At 49.8% G+C, this 20,490-nt stretch overlaps 2 non-coding genes across 2 annotated transcripts; both read right to left on the reverse strand.

Annotated features, from left to right (window-relative positions):
* Positions 1-2,171: 2,171 nt before the first annotated feature.
* TRNAE-CUC (transfer RNA glutamic acid (anticodon CUC)) lies at positions 2,172-2,243 on the reverse strand. Its single transcript has one exon. It is a non-coding gene; the product is annotated as a tRNA-Glu (tRNA).
* Positions 2,244-12,438: 10,195 nt separating this feature from the next.
* Positions 12,439-12,511, reverse strand: TRNAL-CAA (transfer RNA leucine (anticodon CAA)). The gene has a single exon. It is a non-coding gene; the product is annotated as a tRNA-Leu (tRNA).
* Positions 12,512-20,490: the final 7,979 nt, after the last annotated feature.

Raw genomic sequence — 20,490 nt, forward strand, 5'->3', positions numbered from 1 at the left:
TTCAGTGTTTCACCACCCTCCTAGTGAAAAAGTTTTTCCTAATTTCCAACCTAAACCTCCCCACTGCAACTTGACCATTACTCCTTGTCCTGTCCTCTTCTACCACTGAGAATAGTCTAGAACCAACAAGTTCTCCCTTCTTGTTTTCCAGGCTTCGTGCATTTATTTATAGGGACTTGAGATAACCCGCTGATCGCCCCTCTTTCTCAGTGTGAGGCAGGAGCCCTCCTCTCTCCTGCACTCCTGCTCATGCTTCCTCCTGGTATCCCACTTCCCCACTTACCTCAGGGCTTTGGTCTCCTTCCCCTGGTGAACCTCGTTTAAAGCCCTCCTCACTAGCTTAGCCAGCCTGCTTGCAAAGATGCTCTTCCCTCTCTTCGTTAGGTGGAGCCTGTCTCTGCCTAGCACTCCTCCTTCTTGGAACACTATCCCATGGTCAAAGAATCCAAAGCCTTCTCTCCGACACCATCTGCGTAGCCATTCGTTGATTTCCACGATTCGACAGTCCCTACCCCGGCCTTTTCCTTCCACGGGGAGGTTGGACGAGAACACCACTTGCACCTCAAACTCCTTTATCCTTCTTCCCAGGTCCACGAAGTCCGCAGGGATCCGCTCAAGGTCATTCTTGGCAGTATTATTGGTGCCCACGTGGAGGAGCAGGAAGGGGTCGCGATCCGAGGGCTGGATGAGCCTCGGCAGTCTCTCCGTCACATCGCGAATCTTAGCTCCTGGCAAGCAGCAGACTTCCTGGTTTTCCCGGTTTGGATGGCAGATAGATGGCTCAGTCCCTCTGAGCAGAGAGTCCCCGACCACCACCGCCCGCCTTCTCCTCTTGGGAGCGGTGGTCGTGGAACCCCCAACCCTAGCACAGTGCATCTCATGCCTTCCAATTGGCGCAGTCTCCTTCTGCTCCCTTCCCTCAGATGTATCCTCTGGTCCACTCTCCGCATTAGTACCTGTGGAGAGAACATGAAAACGGTTACTTACCTGTACCGGCATTGCTGGTACCTGGACGCTCCGCATTCTTCTTCTGGAGGTCACATGATGCCAAATTTCTTCACCGTCCTCCTGTCCCCGATGTGCAGCCTGCTCTGAATCTGTTATTCTGATTCTCTGTGTGCTATGTGGATTTGTGTGTGGGTCTGATTTTTGTTAATGCCTGCATGGGCCTGTGCAGTGTGTGATTTTCTCTTTCTCTCTCTGTGTTTCTCTCTCTGTTTGTATCTTCATGTGTAAATTCACTGGAATGTTTAAAAATATCCACAGCTTTGCCAATTTTCACCAGGAATTTTTCTCGGTCAACAAATTCTCACTTGTTCCCTACCTAAGGGTTCACTCTTGGATGGCATCAAATTAACCTATGAAATTCTGAACTGAAACCTCACCTGCTTTTCAGGGATTCTTCCTTAGACTCAGAGGATCAAGAGCTGGAAAATTCACCTAATTCAGTTTAAAGGCAAAGCTTCACTGAGGGTTGAAATTCCAAGCCCTTGTTTACAAAATGAGAAAAAGAGCCAGGGGAAGCACTTCTTTTTGGTTCACAGAATAAAGCGTTTGTCATTTAAGGGTTTGTTTCCCATATTTTAAAACCACAAGGGGTCTTCCTAAACACCCAGTCTGACCTCCTGTCTAGCACGGGCCCGACCCCTGCCCCCGAAGAATTCCTTTTCAACTAGAACAGATCTGTTTAAAAAAAAATAGATCCAATATTGATTTGAAAATTTCCAGGAATGGAGACTCCACCAGGACTCTGGGTAAGATTTTCAATGGTTAATTCCCTTCCCTGTCAGAAAGCACGCCTTATTTCCAATCTGAATGTGTCTAGCTTCACTTCCAGCCATTGGCTCACATTATACATTTGTCTGTTAGATTGAAGAGCCTGTTCGTAAGTATTGTTCCCCATGTAGGTACTTAGGGAGTGAGATTGTCATCCCCTAAACCTTTTCTGAGCTCTTTGTGACTAATTTGCACCTGTCTATTTGTGGACATCTAGGTGCACAGTGGAAACATGCCCACATTCTGCTCCTAGTCAGTGGGAAGCTTTGATTTTGATATGGTCTCCAAAGCCCTTGCCAAGATCACATAGAAGATGGGGGAATCAGGGAAAAACCATCAATTTGTTAAAATTGCAAGTGAAGAATAAATTAAGGTGTTTTGCTGTAAAGTCACTTTTCCCTGACTGGGAATTGAACCCAGGCCGTGGCAGTGAGAGTGCCAAATCCTAACCACTAGACCACCAGGGAGAGGAGGATAATGCTGTTCTTCTCAGCTGTGCTACACTTTCTTAGGCTATTTTCTGTCCAATTTCTGAAACTGCTTCTTTGTCCATTCCCTGAGCGGCTAAGAGCAGAGCGGGCAGGAACCCCTGTGCTCAGGGTCACAACCTGAGCCCAACCCAAGCCACTGAAACAAACTCAAGTGCTGCGTCAGTTTCCTCCACTAGGATCACAGAGCAACACAAAGAAAACCCAGGAGGAACAATCCTCCTCTGCCTTCATTCACCCCATTGCAACCCTCTCAGCAGCCGACCTGGGCCTTCTTCTGGGAAGGACATTGAGCTGATAGGAACTTTGGCATAGAGAGCAAGGGAGGGAGTTGGCTCTCCCTCGGTGTGAGCTGATTGCATTATGTCTCCATGTAACAGGGCTCTGAGTTTTGCCATCTTCTGAATTCTGTGTCCTCAACAAGCAGCCAAAGTGCTGAACCCCCTGGACCCTTCTGCTGGGAGCATGGGGATTGCACAAGAGCTGCAAGCCCTTTTTACCTCTCCTTGTCCTAGTCAGCTTCCCCAGACTTTCCCCACCAATGGTTTCATCAGACTCTGGAGGAATCTAAGTCCCTGCAGGTTTCCCTCACCCACCTTGTAAGGCAAAGAGTGATTCCCTTCTCTGACACTCCTGGGGCCACATTTTCTTTCAGGAGCTTCTCCCCAGGGGGTGTGATGTCCTGCAAAACTACAAAATCATTTACCGTGGAATTCTCTCCCCAGAACATCTCAGACAATATTGACTTAAACAATGAACTAACTGTGATCATCTGCCCTTCCTTCAGTTACTTTGGGTTCTGCTGTTGTTCACCATTTCTGAGTGGAGATTTTAAATCACAGCTATTTCTTCATTAGCATGTCATGGGCTACTATCAGCAGGAGGAAAAATCACTTTTTGTAGTGGTAATCAGGCTGGCCCATTTCAAAGAATTCTCTGTGAGTTCAATCCTTGAGGGGGCCATTTAGGGATCTGGGGCAAAAATTGGGGATTGGTCCTGCCTTGAGCAGTGGATTGGACTAGATGACCTCCTGAGGTCCCTTCCAACCCTGATCTTCTATGATTTTAAGGCAACCCCCATCTTTTCATGGACTCTGTATATATCTCTTCCTGCTGTATTTTCCACTCCATGCATGTGATGAAGTGGGTTTTAGCCCAGGAAAGATTACGCCCAAATAAATTTGTTAGTCTCCAAGGTGCCACAAGTCCTCCTCATTGTTTTTGCTGACTAACACGGCTACCACTCTGAAAGGAAATCAGTGTTATTTCTAATGAAATGTGAAGTTGTCTGTTAAAAGGCTGGCTTGGAAATTTCCATTTGTTCTTTTCTCATTCCTCACACCCCGACCCTGCCTAGACAGGAAAGGAGAGGAAATGTGATCATCAGTCAGTAGACGTTTCTGACATGAAAAGGGGACATGAGGCTGCTTGTAGTTATCTCAAAAGAAATGAAAGAGGGGAAACCGCTTTCTGGGAGCTAAATCATAGAAGATTAGGGTTGGAAGGGACCTGAGGAAGTCCTCTCGTCAAACCCCCTGCTCAAAACAGGACCAATCTTTGCCCCAGATGGCCCCCTCAAGGATGGAGCTCACAACCCTGGGTTTAGAAGGCCAATGCTCAAACCACTGAGCTATCCCTCCCCCCTCAATTAAGGTGTTTTGATGTAAACTCACTTTTCCCTGACCGGGACTTGAACCCAGGCCATGGCAGTGAGAGCTCCAAATCTCCAGGGAGAGGACAAAGGGTTGGGATTCTTCAAGGCTCATATTTGTTAAGTAGCTGGCAATCTCCAAACTTACGGTCTATTCCTTCCCTCAAAATTCAGAGTAATCCCCACCTTCCGACCCTAAAGTTTCATGAAAGGAAAAAATAATGAGGAAGAAAGCTTGATAAACGACTTGAAGGGAATGAAAAGAAAAATAATCAGAAGCAAAACAAGACACTGTTTCTGCCCAATGACCCAGAGGCCTTTCATGCCTGAAGCGAACGTGGTAATAATCTACACTGCAAAAACCAGTCGTGGCGAGCTTTTCGCCTGTTTAGTTGAGCTTTCTCAGTAGCCACTGCGTCAGCTATTTCAGCGTTTCTCTTTGAAGAACAGGAGCACAAAGAACACCAATGGCTTCTTTTTTACCTCAGATATCCGTCAGAAACGCTATGATAGCTCCTCCAGTTTCCCCTTCTCACCAGGAGACAAAACGCAGGAAAGCGCCAAACCAAGAAAGCTCACTTTGACTTCACTTTCCCATGGGCATTTCCCTGCCAGCTCCCTGGCACAGCAATACAAGACACAAGAAATGCAGGAAAATAAAGCTGAGTGAAGGAAACCTGCAGGTACTTCGATCCCTCCAGCGTCAGAGGAAACTATTTGTGGGGAAGGGTCCGGCTTACCGAGGAGGACAAAGAGATAAAACATGGACTCGCCAATGCTGTACAAAACATCATGACACCAGAGCCCATGTGACGCGAGGGTCAGCACTTTGGCTGCTTCCTGCCTGCGCAGAGGTAACAAACCGGGGGCAGCCGAAGCTGGGAAACCTGATTATAGACACTGAGTCAGAATGCTATCTGCTCACGTCAAGTGGAAGCAAATCCCCTCCCTGGCTTTCTATGCCAAAATTATAATCAGCGGAGTGGTTTCCCTGGACAAGCCACTAGGTAGGCAGAAGAAGAAGCAGAGAGGGATGCGGTGGGGTAAATGAAAGCAGAGGAGGATTGTTCCTCTTTTGTGTTGCTCTTGGGATTCTGATGGAGGAACCTAAAGCATAATTTGAGCTTGTTTCAACGCTTTTCCTTGAGCTCAGGTTATGAGCACAGGGGTTCCTTCACTCTCTGTTCTTGTCCCCTCTGAAATGGGGAATGGACCATTTCCTAAACTGGAGAGAAAGGAGCCTTAGAAAGCATAGAGGAGCTGAACCAAAAAACCCTACATTGCCCCCCCTTACGGTCTACTACAGGGGTAGTCAATTATTTTTTGTCAAGGTCTGAATTCCTTGGTCGAGATATAATCAAGGTCCAGACTGCAGAGAAAATAATTTTAAAAAATCATCATAATAAGTACATAAAAAGATTTCAGGGTCCATTAAAAATTTCTGGCTGTCTAGAGTTGGCCCGTGGTACACCTGTTGAGTACCCTTGGTCTACTGGTTAGGAGTCTCGTTGATGCTGCCTTGGTTCCACCCTCAGTCAGGGAAAGAAACTTCTCGACACAATTCTCCATTCAGTCTTCACTGCAAATTAAAAAAACCTCAGAACTTTCACCCCAATAGCTTATTATCATCTGGCCATTTTGTGCCCTGTCCCTTATAAACACAAAAAGGGGCATCTTTAAAAACCAAAGACTTTGAGATGGGGGCGAACTGGCTGACTCCAGCTGCCCATCTCTATTCACTTGTGTGCCGAATTGAATGAATCTCTTTGGATACACAGCAATCGTGAAGCATAAATCTGCTTCAGTGGATATACTGGAAGCGATATTGTCTAAATAACACCTGGCTTTTTTCAAAACCAGCAATAGCCACAAGAGGTCCCAGAATCGTCTGAGATTGCCTCTAGCTGACAAAGGGGCCCATTTTTCAGCTAGGAATTCAACTTCTTTGTTCCCTTTTCTCTGCTTTGAGTCTCTTTCCGCTTGTCTCAGGTAGTGTGGCGAGCAAACGCGCAGGTGGGTGAGATAATATCTTTGACTGGGCCAGCTTCTGTTGGGGACAAAGACAAGCTTTTCTGGGACATGCATGGCTACAACTACATAGCAAATGCTCATAAGACATGAATTAGTTCTTCTTTCACACTGGAATGCATCACTTTTGGTGTGACACCAAGAAATTATTTATTAGCCCGTATAACCGTTTCTTCTCCACATGTTGAGATTATCTTTCGGCTGTAATGCCATCCTGTATTAAAATTCCAAATGGCCAATTAGCAAGCACCAAAATAAAGAACAGCCAATTATTAATCTGCCTCACCCCTAGCCCTGCCCAGGATCTCTGCATTGGTTTAGAAAATATTTTCACATAGATATTTGCAAATTGGGAAGTTTTAAACTGTGTCAGCTTCCGTCTAGAAAGAGAGAGTGGTAAGCTAAATTGTTCCAACACAGATTTCCCCATCTACGTGGGAGAAAGAATTAGAAAGAAGTAAGGAAAGTGAATCCAAGGTAAATGATTCTGACCTTTCCTTTGAAATGTTCAGTGCAATAAATCAGTGAATATTCCCATAAGTAAACTCCTGTAAGTGACAGAAAAGAGGGCATGGGAAAAGGCTGTCAAATGTTGTGTTAAACTTTAATTCATGAGCAAAATTGTGTGGCCATTAAATTACAACCCTAAAATATCGTAAAAGGAAAGAAAAAGGAACAAAAAGTGTGGGAAATACGGGTGTATTTCAGCAAAGGGCTTGGAATGGAGGAAGACCAAAAGTGATCAGTTGGGGGAAAAGGCACTGTTTCTGCCTAGTTTTAAACCAGGGATATTTTGTGTGTCAAGCAAACATGATAACCACCACACTACACTACAATCAATTGCAGAAACGAATTGGCCCCAGCTTTGGATGTCCCCTTCTGAGGCTTTCTCAGCTGCCAGTGTATATCCGCTCCCTCAGTTCCCTTTTGAAGAACAGGACAACAAAGAACTTACTTTCCAAACTCAGACAGGCATCAGAAAAGGTGCAATGTCTCATCCAATTTGCCCTTCTCACAATGAGGCCAAAACGCAGGCAAATCTCATAAGCAAGAAACCTCACATCCACTCCACTTCTCCATGGACATTTCCCTGCCAGCTCCTCGGGAGCAACCAACAAGACAAGAAACCAAAATGCAGTAAAATCGAGGGCACGTTTCCCACCACAGGTTTCACTGACTGCGAAGGGTCATGTAGAAATGTTTTGCCTTTTCATACCTGAAGACTTGGTTATTCTCTCCTTCCCTGAACTGGAATGGAAAGCGAGGAGATAGGTGTGAGAACAAGCACTCCTAAGCAAAGGAAACAAGGCACCCAGCATATAAGCCATCAGCAGGAGATTAAAACCTGGGCTACACTACACAGTTAGGCCCGCCGACAGCATTTTACGTTGTCCTAATTACCTCACGGTGCACACTACAGCCGTGTCCCATCCATGTAAGTGCCCTGCTACACCCACATAGTAACTCCAGCTCCTCAAGAGGCACGGGGATTACGTTGGGGTCGTTAGGACAACACAGTGTCTGTGTAGACACTGCCTTACTCACAGGGGCTGCTGGCTGTCTTGCCAATGTCATGGCTTCTGGCTGGCTCCCTTCATGGCTGCCCTCCGCTCCCTGATCCCAGCGGGGCTGCACCTGCCTGGCTCCTCGCGGGGCTGCTGCACGAAAGCTCCTGGCTCCCAGCGCAGGGAGCCGAGAAGCCTGGGCCCTTGGCCCCCGCCCCCACTCCTGGCTGGGAGCAGGCAGGCAAGAAGCCCAGGTGGCTGGTGAAGACACACTCCGCCGACAGAAGGAGACGAGTGGGGACAAACTCAAATTAAGCTTCCGCTTCCTCCATCAGGATCACGAGAGCAATGGAAAGAAAACTCAAGAGGAACAAGCCTCCTCTCCTTTCATGTGCCCCATCACAACCCTCTCTGCTTCGTTTTCTGCCTGCATTTCCTTTTGAAACTGCAACGGCTGCTACAGAAAACAATCATGTCTCTGAATTCACAGCAACATCCTGAGGATGATAAAGGTATGAAGGAATTCATGGTCCTTTATGACATAATAATAAATAAATAATAATACTAATTAATACATTATTATTTGTATTGCAAGATTAATCTTTCCCTTTTGCAGATTCAGCTCCACATTGATTCTTGTTGCTCTTTGCAATGTATCTATCTATCTAGGCAACAGTATTTGCTGTTGTTTCAGGTGGAGCACTCAGCGTGTTAACGTTTTTCTGACAATCTGTGTCTCGAAAATTCTAGCCAATATGCCTGGAACTTCCAAGAACCGTCAAATTATGAAGGAATTCCAGGTCCTTTTTTATATTACCATTTATCAGTAGTTATTATTTGTAGAGCAAAGATTAATCTTTCGGTTTTTTTGATCCAGCTCTACGCTGATTCTTGTTGCTATTTGCCATGTATCTATAGCTATCTAGCTATAAAGGCAACCGGTTTTTGCTCTTGTTTCTTTGTATTTGTACACTGCAACTTTTCAGCCCAAGCCACATGACCCTGATTAATGTGACACCAGCCAGCCATGGGTGATTCATTGCACTGTAGACATATCCCAACGTTATGTCTCCACAGCGATTAAAACACCCAGGGCACCTGTCTCAGATCCTGGGGCAGCTGACTCAGGCTTCTGGGGCTGCAGCTGCAGGGCTATAAAATGACAGTGGAGACAGATGGGCTTGAGCTCAATCTCTGAGGTCCCATGAGGGGTGAGGGTTTCCAAACCCAGGCTTCAGCAGGAACACCAGTATCTGCACCCCACTTTTCAGCCCCACAGCTTGAGCTCCAGAAGCCCACGCCAGGTGACCCAGGCCAGCCCTGCTGCCATCTTTATCCCGGGAGAGAGGGACTCTACGGGGACGTCTCCATTGCAGTGTCAGCCCAGGGGTGGCAGGCTGTGCTCAAAGCAGCGCCCTGGAAGCCCCATAGTCACCACTCTCATAGAATTAAGGTACGATTTGTACAGAGTCGGCCTGGTGAGCTATCATTGTAAAAGTCGTGATCTGTTGAAGGCTAATACCTGGGTGGATGGTGTGTGCTAGCCTTGTCTGGGAAGTGGTGGAGTTTTGCTCTGGGTGCGTCACTGAAATATGTGATGAGGCTGGGAAATGGCCACGGCCATTCCGGTGTGACGCTGAAGGAGCCAGACTCGCTGCTGGCCCGGTGAAGGTATCCACGCTCCCAAGGACTCTCCCAGGAACCGTGTACAATGCGGACTCCTCCGAGACAGCCCAGAGACAATGGACACTGCTTGACTCACATCATAGCAGAGGAACTTCCTAAGAAGTTGGAAGAAACTATGAAAGAGGGGAAGAGACGTCATGACTTGGCCTCTCTCCCCTGCAATTCAACACCTTGCAACACATCTGGAGGACAAAGACTGAACTGAAATAATTCAGAGATCAGAAGAGAATAATAATAATCCATTCAAATCAAAGTCCCCAAACAGACTAGTATTGGTTTCTCAGCAGAAAACTTTCCATGTGGGGGATTTTGTTTTCCCACTCAGACCTTGCCAAGGGAAGCAAAGAGAAAATCTTTGACTTGCCTCCTTCAGAACGCTTGGCCTAGAGACTCTAGCTGTGGGTCACTGTCGTGGCCTTGCTGAGAACAGGGGCATTTTAATAATTTGCAGAGGTCCCAGGGTGTTTGGGGGAGATTATGAGGCTATTACCTTTTGAGATAAAAGCTAAGAAATACAGAACGAGACAATTCTTTCATACATCTGGCCTTTAGACATATTTCATTTAAAGCAGGGGGTCTAACATGCTGTGAGAAAGTGGAAATGTTGGAAGCTCAAATAATTCAGTTTTTTCTATGTCTCGTGCGTGTGTAAATGGCACAACACGTTAATTTATAAGCACATGGTTCTTAACTTCGTTAAATATTATGTGGTGTATTAACTATATCAAGTGGGTTGTACAACACAATGACTTTTCCACGCGTTGCCCAAAACATATTTTTAATATTATTTACATGCACCAAACTCCTTGAACATAAAATTGTTTATTTCATTCCTGTGCAGTGTGTTGGTAGCTCAGTTAATTGAGTTTATTGTTTATGGTTTCTATGAAAAAAACTCATTGTTTATTTAAAAGGACTGACACCAAACGGCCACACTATGGGGATACAACACCATGAGTAAGAACAGGAGGACTTGTGGCACCTTAGAGACGAACAAGTTTATTGGAGCATAAGCTTTCGTGAGCTACAGTTCACTTCATCAGATGCATTCAGTGGAAAATACAGTGGGGAGATTCCTATACACAGAGAACATGAAACAATGGGGGTTACCCTACACACTGTAACGAGAGTGATCAGGTAAGGTAAGCTATTACCAGGAGGAGAGCCGGGTGGGGTGGGGGGAACCTTTTGTAGTGATCATTGGTATTAATTTGCAAACTGGATACAGTTAACTTGGGCTTGAATAAAGACTGGGAGTGGATGGGTCATTACACAAAGTAAAACTATTTCCCCATGTTTATTTCCCGCCCCCACTGTTCTCACATGTTCTTGTCAACTGCTGGCAATGGCTGACCTTGATTACCACTGGAAATCCGAGAAAAAAGACGAGAGCAGAGTGGTTTCTAGACACCCACCCATCCATCTAACACAGACACACAGACTTTTCTAAGGCATTAACTTTTCCTTCTCCTTTATGATTCTTTAATGCCTCTGGAAATACCAATTCCTAGAGGCCCCTTTCACAGAGCAAACAACCACAGAGCAATGAGAAAGCTGGGGGCTGCCAGGTTGTTGAGGGCAAGTCTTGAAAGGGATGCACAAACAATCCAGCTGGATCCCCGGCAACCAGATGTGGGGATTAGCTGCACAGCTGTGGCTGCTGCTCTGAGGGGAGCGGCATAAACTACCTGCCTGTGGATGCAGCCCACCAGCTGGTTCTCCTGGGGCAGATGGTGAGTGGTTGGGCAGGGATGCTGCACCGGCTGGGGTCTGAAATATGAACAGGGGTCTAAGGAACCTCAGCATCACAGTCATCAGGAGTCCAAGCTGCTTGGGGTGAGCTTGTGGGCAATGGCCCAACTGGATTGTTTGTGCATCCCTTTCGCCACGTCCCTTGTGATCCACCAGGGCTTGCAGCACCATGGAAGAGTACCCCTTGCGGTTTATGTAGTGGCCGCCCCGCTGTTCCGGGGCCAAGAGAGGGATATCCGTTATGTCTATCGCCCCGCCGCAGTCAGGGAACCCCAGCGCATTAAAGCCATCCACAATGGTCCGCACATTTCCCAAAGTCACGACCCTTGATAGCAGCTGGTCAATGATTGTGTTGGCTACTTAGATCACAGCAGCCCCCACAGTAGATTTCCCCACTCCAAACTGATTCCCGATTGACTGGTAGCTGTCGGGCGTTGCAAGCTTCCGCAGGGCTATGGCCACTCCCTTCCCAACTGTGAGGGCGGCTCTCATTTTGGTGTCTTTGCACTTCAGGGCAGGGGACAGCAAGTCGCAAAGCTCCATGAAAGTGACCCTTACGCATACAAAAGTTTCTCAGCCACTGGGAATCATCCCACACCGGCAACGCAATGAGGCCCCAGCAGTCTCTGCTTGTTTTCTGGGCCCAGAATTGGCCTGCCACGGCATGAACCTGGCCCAGCACCACCATGATCTCCCAATTGCCACACGCCGTGCCATCTTTGTCCATGTCCTCATCAGTATAGTAATCACACCATCGTCGTTTCCTCGCCCCGTTTTGCAGGGACTGCACATACTGCTGGAAAATGCGCGAGGTATTTACAATGGTCAAAACTGTGGCAGGGGAAGAGGTGCTGTTTGGTTCGTGGTAGCCGAAGAAAGGCGGGAAATGGTGGTCTTCTGTGGCTTTCACGGAGGCGGGAGCCCAGGACAGACAACCCGGAGAAGCTCGAAAGCGTGGCACCAGCAGGAGAGCAGAGTTGGAGGCAGAAGAGTTCGATGAGGAAGAGAAAGAGCAGATAGTAGAGATTACATCGGAAGGGGAGAGGAAATGAGAGGCGGATTCATAGTTGCAGGAGAGCAAGCGGTGCACCGTCGGCTGAAAGCAGTACGGCGTCTGCATGCCAAAAAGGCGTGAAACGATTGTCTGCCAGAGCTTCCTGATGACACGCACCAGAAACACCCGCAAGAATGTTTTTGCCCCATCGTGCACTGGGAGCGTAACCCTGAATTCCAGTGGGCGGCGGGAACTGCGGGAACTGTGGGATAGCGACCCACGGTGCACCCGCTCCGACGTTCGATGCTAGACTCGGTACCGTGGACGCACTCTGCCGAATTCACGCGCTTTAGTGGGGACACCGAAGCCTGAATGTCTAAAATAGCTCCCGAAATTTCCAATCAAATAATTTTGAACTAATTTCGTACTGTACACGTACCGTTAGAAAAGTCTGTGTGTGTGTGTTAGATGGATGGGAGGGTATCTAGAAACCACACAGCTCTAGTCTTTTTTTCTCTGATTTCCGTTAGAAAATCTAAAGCAGGGAGCAAGAAGAGTTGCCTTCTCTGAGGCTTGAACTCAGGACCTTCAGATTTTGAGACTGATGCGCTGCCCGCTGCGCTAAGAAGGCTTGGAAGAGCTTTAGGCTCGGTGCTTATAGAACCAGCTGAGCAGCGAGGAACAGCAGAGCAGCAAACAGCAGGAGTTTGCCTGGGAGTTCACCTGGAGTGAGCCCACTGAGGCTTACACCCTAACGACTTCTCTGAGGAATTACTGCATCTCCGGAGGAAGCTCATAGTAGGAAGGTAATATGGATGGGGAGTGTTCAACTGTTGTGACCTGCACTGGATGTGCCATGTTTGTCTTTCTTCCAGAGGACAGAAGCGACTTTGTCTGTACAAAGTGCAAGCTGGTCTCCATATTGGAAGAGAAGGTTCAAGGTCTGGAGCAACAGGTATCGACCCTGCGTTGCATAAGAGACACTGAAGATTTCCTGGACAGACGTCAGGATATGCTTCTATGGGCACAAGGTTCTGAAGATTCAGAGCAGGCTGCACAGCAGGGAGAGGAGGACTGTGAAGAAATCTGGCAACATGTGACCTCCAGAAGAAGAAGGGGGAAAGTCCATGTACCAGCAAAGCGGACACAGGTTAGTAACCATTTTCATGTTCTCTCCACAGGTACCATTGCGGGGAGTGGCCCAGATGCTACGTCTGGGGGAAGGGAGCAGAAGGAGACTCCACCAGTTGAAAGGCATGAGATGCACTGTCCTAAGGTTGGGGGTTCCACGACCATCACTCCCAAGAGAAGGAGGTGGGTGGTGGTGGTCAGGGACTCTCTCCTCAGGAGGACTGAGTCATCTATCTGCCGCCCTGACCGGGAAAACAGAGAAGTCTGCTGCTTGCCGGGGGCTAAGATTCGCGATGTGACGGAGAGACTGCCGAGACTCATCAAGCCCTCGGACCGCTACCCCTTCCTGCTTTTCCACGTGGGCACCAATGATACTGCCAAGAATTACCTTGAGCGGATCACTGCAGACTACGTGGCTCTGGGAAGAAGGATAAAGGAGTTTGAGGTGCAAGTGGTGTTCTCGTCCATCCTCCCCATGGAAGGAAAAGGCCTGGGTAGAGACCGTCAAATCGTGGAAGTCAAGGAATGGCTACACAGGTGGTGTCGGAGAGAAGGCTTTGGATTCTTCAATCATGGGATGGTGTTCCAAGAAGGAGGAATGCTAGGCAGAGACGGGCTCCACTTAACGAAGAGAGGGAAGAGCATCTTCGTGAACAGGCTGGCTAACCTAGTGAGGAGGGCTTTAAACTAGGTTCACCAGGGAAAGGAGACCAAAGCCCTGAGGTAAGTGGGGAAGCGGGATACCGGGAGGAAGCACGAGCTGGAGCGTGTGAGAGGGGAGGGCTCCTGCCTCATACTGAGAACAAGGGGCGATCAGCGGGTTATCTCAAGTGCCTATATACAAATGCACAAAGCCTGGGACACAAGCAGGGAGAACTGGAGATCCTGGCAAAGTCAGGGAATTATGATGTGATTGGAATAACGGAGACTTGGTGGGATAACTCGCATGACTGGAGTGCTGTCATGGATGGATATAAACTGTTCAGGAAGGACAGGGAGGCCAGAAAAGGTGGGGGAGTTGCACTGTATGTAAGGGAGCAGTATGACTGCTCAGAGCTCAAGTATGAAACTCTAGAAAAACCTGAGAGTCTCTGGATTAAGTTTAGAAGCCTGAGCAACAAGAGTGATGTCGTGGTGGGAGTCTCCTGTAGACCACCAGACCAGGGGGATGAGGTGGATGAGGCTTTCTTCCGGCAACTCGCAGAAGCTACAAGATGGCACGCCCTGGTTCTCATGGGCGACTTCAATCATCCTGATATCAGCTGGGAGAGCAATACAGCGGTGCACAGACAATCCAGGAAGTTTTTGGAAACTGTAGGGGACAATTTCCTGGTGCAAGTGCTGGAGGAACCGACGAGGGGCAGAGCTCTTCTTGACCTGCTGCTCACAAACCGGGAAGAATTAGTAGGGGAAGCAAAAGTGGATGGGAACCTGGGAGGCAGTGACCATGAGATGGTCGAGTTCACGATCCTGACACAAGGAGGAAAGGAAAGCAGCAAAATACGGACTCTGAACTTCAGAAAAGCAGACTTTGACTCCCTCAGGGAACTGATGGGAAAGATCCCCTGGGAGAATAATATGAGGGGGAAAGGAGTCCAGGAGAGCTGGCTGTATTTTAAAGAATCCTTATTGAGGTTACAGAGACAAACCATCCCGATGTGTAGAAAGAATAGTAAATATGGTAGGCGACCAGCTTGGCTTAACAGAGAAATCCTTGCTGATTTTAAACACAAAAAAGAGGCTTACAAGAAGTGGAAGATTGGACAAATGACCACGGATGAGTATATAAATATTGCTCAGGCATGCAGAAGTGAAATCAGGAAGGCCAAATCACACCTGGAGTTGCAGCTAGCGAGCGAAGTTAAGAGTAACAAGAAGGGTTTCTTCAGGTATTTTGGCAATAAGAAGAAAGCCAAGGAAACTGTGGGCCCATTACTAAATGAGAGAGGCAACCTAGTGACAGAGGATGTGGAAAAAGCTAACATACTCAATGCTTTTTTTGCCTCTGTCTTCACGAACAAGGTCAGCTCCCAGATGACTGCACTGGGCAGCACAGCATTCGGAGGAATTGGCAAGCCCTCTGTGAAGAAAGAAGTGGTTCGGGACTATTTAGAAAAAGTGGACATGCACAAGTCCATGGGGCCAGATGAGCTGCATCCGAGAGTGCTAAAGGAATTGACGCATGTGATTGCACAGCCATTGGCTATTATCTTTGAAAACTCATGGTGATCGGGGGAAGTCCCGGAAGATTGGAAAAAGGCTAATGTAGTGCCCATCTTTAAAAAAGGGAAGAAGGACGATCCTGGGAACTACAGGCCAGTCAGCCTCACCTCAGTCCCTGGAAAAATCATGGAGCATGTCCTCAAGGAATCAATTCTGAAGCACTTAGAGGAGAGGAAAGTGATCAGGAACAGTCAGCATGGATTCACCAAGGGCAAGTCATGCCTGACTAATCTAATTGCCTTCTATGACGAGATAACTGGCTCTGTGGATGAGGGGAAAGCAGTGGACATGTTGTTCCTTGACTTTAGCAAAGCTTTTGACACGGTCTCCCACAGTATTCTTGCCAGCAAGTTAAAGAAGTATGGTCTGGATGAATGCACTATAAGGTGGATAGAAAGCTGGCTAGATTGTCGGGCTCAACGGGTAGTGATCAATGGCTCCATGTCTAGTTGGCAGCCGGTATCTAGCGGAGTGCCCCAAGGGTCGGTCCTGGGGCTGGTTTTGTTCAATATCTTCATTAATGATCTGGAGGATGGTGTGGATTGCACTCTCAGCAAATTTGTGGATGACACTAAATTGGGAGGAGTGGTAGATACGCTGGAGGGTAGGGATAGGATACAGAGGGCCCTAGACAAATTGGAGGATTGGGCCAAAAGAAATCTGAGGAGGTTCAACAAGGACAAGTGCAGAGTCCTGCATGTAGGACGGAAGAATCCCATGCACCGCTACAGACTAGGGACCGAATGGCTAGGCAGCAGTTCTGCAGAGAAGGACCTAGGGTGACAGTGGACGAGAGGCTGGAGATGAGTCAACAGTGTGCCCTTGTTGCCAAGAAGGCCAATGGCATTTTGGGGTGTATAAGTAGGGGCATTGCAAGCAGATCGAGGGACGTGATCGTTCCCCTCTATTCGACATTGGTGAGGCCTCATCTGGAGTACTGTGTCCAGTTTTGGGCCCCACACTTCAAGAAGGATGTGGAGAAATTGGAGAGAGTCCAGCAAAGGGCAACAAAAATGATTAGGGGACTGGAACACATGAGTTATGAGGAGAGGCTGCGGGAACTGGGATTGTTTAGTCTACGGAAGAGAAGAATGAAGGGGGATTTGATAGCTGCTTTTAACTACCTGAAAGGTGGATCCAAAGAGGATGGATCTAGACTATTCTCAGTGATAGCAGATGACAGGACAAGGAGGAATGGTCTCAAGTTGCAGTGGGGGAGATTTAGGTTGGATATTTGGAAAAACTTTTTGACAAGGAGGGTGGTGAAACACTGGAATGCGTTACCTAGGGAAGTGGTGGAATCCCCTTTCTTAGAAGTTTCTAAGGTCAGGCTTGACAAAGCCCTGGCTGGGACGATTTAGTTGGGGTTGGTCCTGCTCTGGGCAGGGGGTTGGTCTAGATACCTCCTGAGGTCCCTTCCAACCCTGATCTTCTATGATTCTATGACCCTCCTCCAGGAGTGACGGAGCCTGGCGTGTGCTGGAAGAAGCGGGGAGCTCTGGTGCCCACAGACCTGTCCTGGCAGCTTTCTCAGCAGCAAAGAAATCAATTCTCCCTGCCCCTGAGCAACCCACCCGGAGCTAGGGCCAGCATTGGTGGGGGGTCCCAAGCTTTGCACCAACGTCCACATTTCAGACTTTTCTCTCATGGCACTTTCCATGTGAATTAGGACAAGCAAGCTGGGGAAGCTCCATGGGGTAACAGAAACCAGGCCTGCGGGAAGGCTTGAATTCACAACCCCAGCAACATTGCCCTTTGCACTAACCACTTGCACCCCTGCAGGGGCTCCTTGGACAGCGTTGGGAAGTCGGCCGTGATCGGTCTCTGTGGTTCGCACCTTTGCCTGGCAATTGAAAGGCTGCCGGTTCAAACCTCACTCAAGGTGTGGCTTTCCAGCAATGAGACTCCAGTCCATTTTAACAGGAAGAAAATCTCCTCTATTCTGGTTTAGCCGCATTTGACTCCTTCTGCCCGTCTTCTTCCTCCCCCATCGGTCCCTTTCCTTCCCCATTGGGGCCATGCAGAGGGGAGCCCCAGGCAGTCTCTGTCACCGAGAGTCTGTATCCCATAAGGGGAGGGAGGGGTTGCTGTAAAGCATTGATAATGGGTGGGGAGAGGTGTGCGTGGTTAGGGGGAGAAAGGCTGGAGAACTAACAGTGGGGCCCAGAGAGATTTCCCCGCAGACTGGGGAGATCCCCTGCTGCCCACCATCACCCAGCTCTGGGAAGAACAACTTGGGATTGCTTGGGGAAGCCACCTTTAAAAACACAAGTGTTCCATGCTAGTTACATTGTAATAAGACCAAAGCCGCCTCAAACCCAGTGTCACAATCACTGGGACGACTTTGTCCTGACATTTTTCTGTCCGCAGCCACAAAGCGAGTCAAATTACGGCTCCCGTTCGGCGTCAAGGCCCACAGACGAACCCGGAGGCTTTTCCTTCCTCAGGTTCTGCCGTCATTTCAGTGCTGGCCTGTTCCGAGATTCATCGTTGTGCAAAGCAGCGTCAGGCCCTGAAACTGGGCGAGCCCAGAGCAGAGGCTGCCTTCATTTAACCTTCCAAAAACCAACCCGCCGAAAGGTGGATTAGCACCCATGCTCCTCCAGCCGCAGGGGAGGCGCCTCATCTGGGCCCCTGGTGCCCATGCTCCAGCAACATAAGACCACGGGGGCCTGGCTCCACCAAAGTCCGGGGCCCGGTGTCTCCCCCAGCCCCGCCTGCTGCCCCCAGGCAATTTAAAAGGGCCCGGGAACCCCCACCGCCATCACCGGCAGCACAAGGGGGCTAAGGTGGCTTCCTGCCCACCCTCGCTCCGTGTAACCCTTCTGCCCGTCAGAGTTGGCAGCAACAAGGGCCGGGTTCAATATCTAGGGGATCCATTCCAATAACACAATGCAAACCGGCTCGAGCCCCCACCCAGTGACCTGGGACAAATATGTACCACCCCCGCTGGGCGCCTCCCAGAGGCGATACTTCCCCTCTTGCAAGCACCTAGTCTGAGTGTAGCAAAAAGCCTTTTAATAACAGAGAGAAACAATGTGGCATTATGTTGGGGAAACACCACCAACAGGATTCATAACACAACCCACGAGCAAAAAAAAAAACCCACCCCAAGCAAATTGGGGCATGCCCTTTCCCTTTGGTTCTTGAGTCCAGCAACCCCAAATCACCCAAAGTCCCAAAAGTCCAATGACCCAAAAGTCTCTGTCCCTGGTCAGGGCAGCCCCAAAGTTCAAAAGTTTATCTGCAGAGCTTTACCTCCCAACCTGGGTGGAGATGGGGGCGGGGGTAAAAGGCACCTTACATGATCTTAAGCTGACCGCCCCACAGCTCCATAGGCCTCCACTCCACCAGCCGCCCCACAAACTGCTTCGCTCAGCTCCGCTCCGCGGCCCACCAGCAGCTCCCGCCGTCCCATGAACTGCTCCACCAGCCTGTCCACGAGGCACTCCAGCCGTCCCACAAACTTCTCCACAATATATTTTCAGGCTCCCCCACTACTTAACACAACACTCAGTGATTTCAGCTTTTAGTCAGTTCAGCTTTTTAGTGAAGTCAGCTTGTAGTAGGGGAGCCTCAGTGCTGATCCACCATTAGCCCAAAGTGAGCTCAGCAGCCTCTAACGAGACCCCTAATGGAACCCAGATTAGCTCTGAGATTCCACAGTGGAGAGACAAAAGGAAGGACAATTAACATGCAAGGCCCTAATCAAGGAACCCATACCTCAAAGTATTAATACTTGTCCCCACCCTCTCTCAATTCACAGAGTTTTGGAACCCATGACCCTTGCCTAGCGAGTGCTACTTAGTTGATGGTGAGTCCCTCCATCATCACAAAAGGCCAAGTACAGTTCCCAGCACAGTTCCCATAATCAGGGTTATAACAAATTATTCTTCCTGCCCCAATAACAGAGACACTGGGGATCCCACAGCAGCCAAAGTGACCATTTGGGCAGCTATGGCCTTGTTCTAGGCGGGGTGGGTGTGCCTATGCAAATGAGATCGGCCCCTGAAGTTCTTTTCCACAACTTGCCAGACCTCACCACCAGATGTCAGGGTGAGGCTCACCCTGACACTGCTTACAGTCCGTGTGGCCTGCCAGTCTCGGAAGCAGCTGGCGCGTCCCTGCAGCCCCGGGGGTGGGGGGATCTCCACATGCTGCCCCCGCCCCGAGGGCCGACTCTGCCATCTGTGGCAATGGGAGCTGCTGGGGTGGTGTCCGTGGGCAGCGATGGGCAGAGACCCCCCCACCTAGGAGCTGCTGCCAGAGGGGGGTGCGGGTCGCTTTTGGGAGATGCCTGAGGTAAGAGCTGCACGCTCACTCTCTCCCGCACCCCAAGCCCCAGCCCAGACCCCAACCCCCTGCACCCAAACTCCCTCCCAGAGTCCGCCCCCTGCACTCCCTCCTGCACCCTACCCCCATGCCCCAGCCCAGAGCCCACACCCCACACCCAAACTTCCTCCCAGAGCCTGCGCCCGCACCCCCTCCTGCACCCCAACCCCCAACCCCAACCCAGATCCCGCACCCAAACTTCCTCCCACAGGCCTCCCCCCACACCTGCTCTCGCACCCCAACCCTCTTCCCCAGTCCAGAGCCCACCCCCTGCACCCAACTCCCTCCCAGAGCCCGACCTGCACCCTCTCCTGCACCCCAACCCCCTCCCCCAGCCCAGAGCCCACACCCCACACCCAAACTCCCTCCCAGAGCCCGACCTGCACCCTCTCCTGCACCCCAACCCCCTCCCCCAGCCCAGAGCCCACACCCCACACCCAAACTCCCTCCCAGAGCCCGACCTGCACCCTCTCCTGCACCCCAACCCCCTCCCCCAGCCCAGAGCCCACACCTGAACTCCCTCCCAGAACCTGGCCACCCCACCCATTCCTGCACCCAACGCCCTGCCCCAGCCCAGAGCCCACACCACGCACCCAAACTCCCTCCCAGAGCCTGCCCCCACACCTGCTCCTGCACCCCAACCCCCTGCCCCAGCCCAGACCCCACATCCTGCATTCCCTCCTGCACCCCAACCCCCTGCCGCAACCCACAGACCAAACTCCCTCCCAGAGCCCAACCCCTTTCCCTCTCCCTCCCATACCCAAACTCCCTCCCAGAGCCTTAGGCAGATGTGGGGGGAGGTGGACGGGGAGGCAGGACTTGGTCCCATTCTGGAAACCACCAAAAATTGTAGAAACCTGCCGCCCCTGTCCAGCCCAACCTTCTGCGGGTGCCCCTCAGGCCCCACCCGTGCAGGGTTTGAAG

Source organism: Caretta caretta, chromosome 28 (assembly GCF_965140235.1).
Source record: "Caretta caretta isolate rCarCar2 chromosome 28, rCarCar1.hap1, whole genome shotgun sequence".
Classification (NCBI taxonomy): Eukaryota; Metazoa; Chordata; order Testudines; family Cheloniidae; genus Caretta; species Caretta caretta.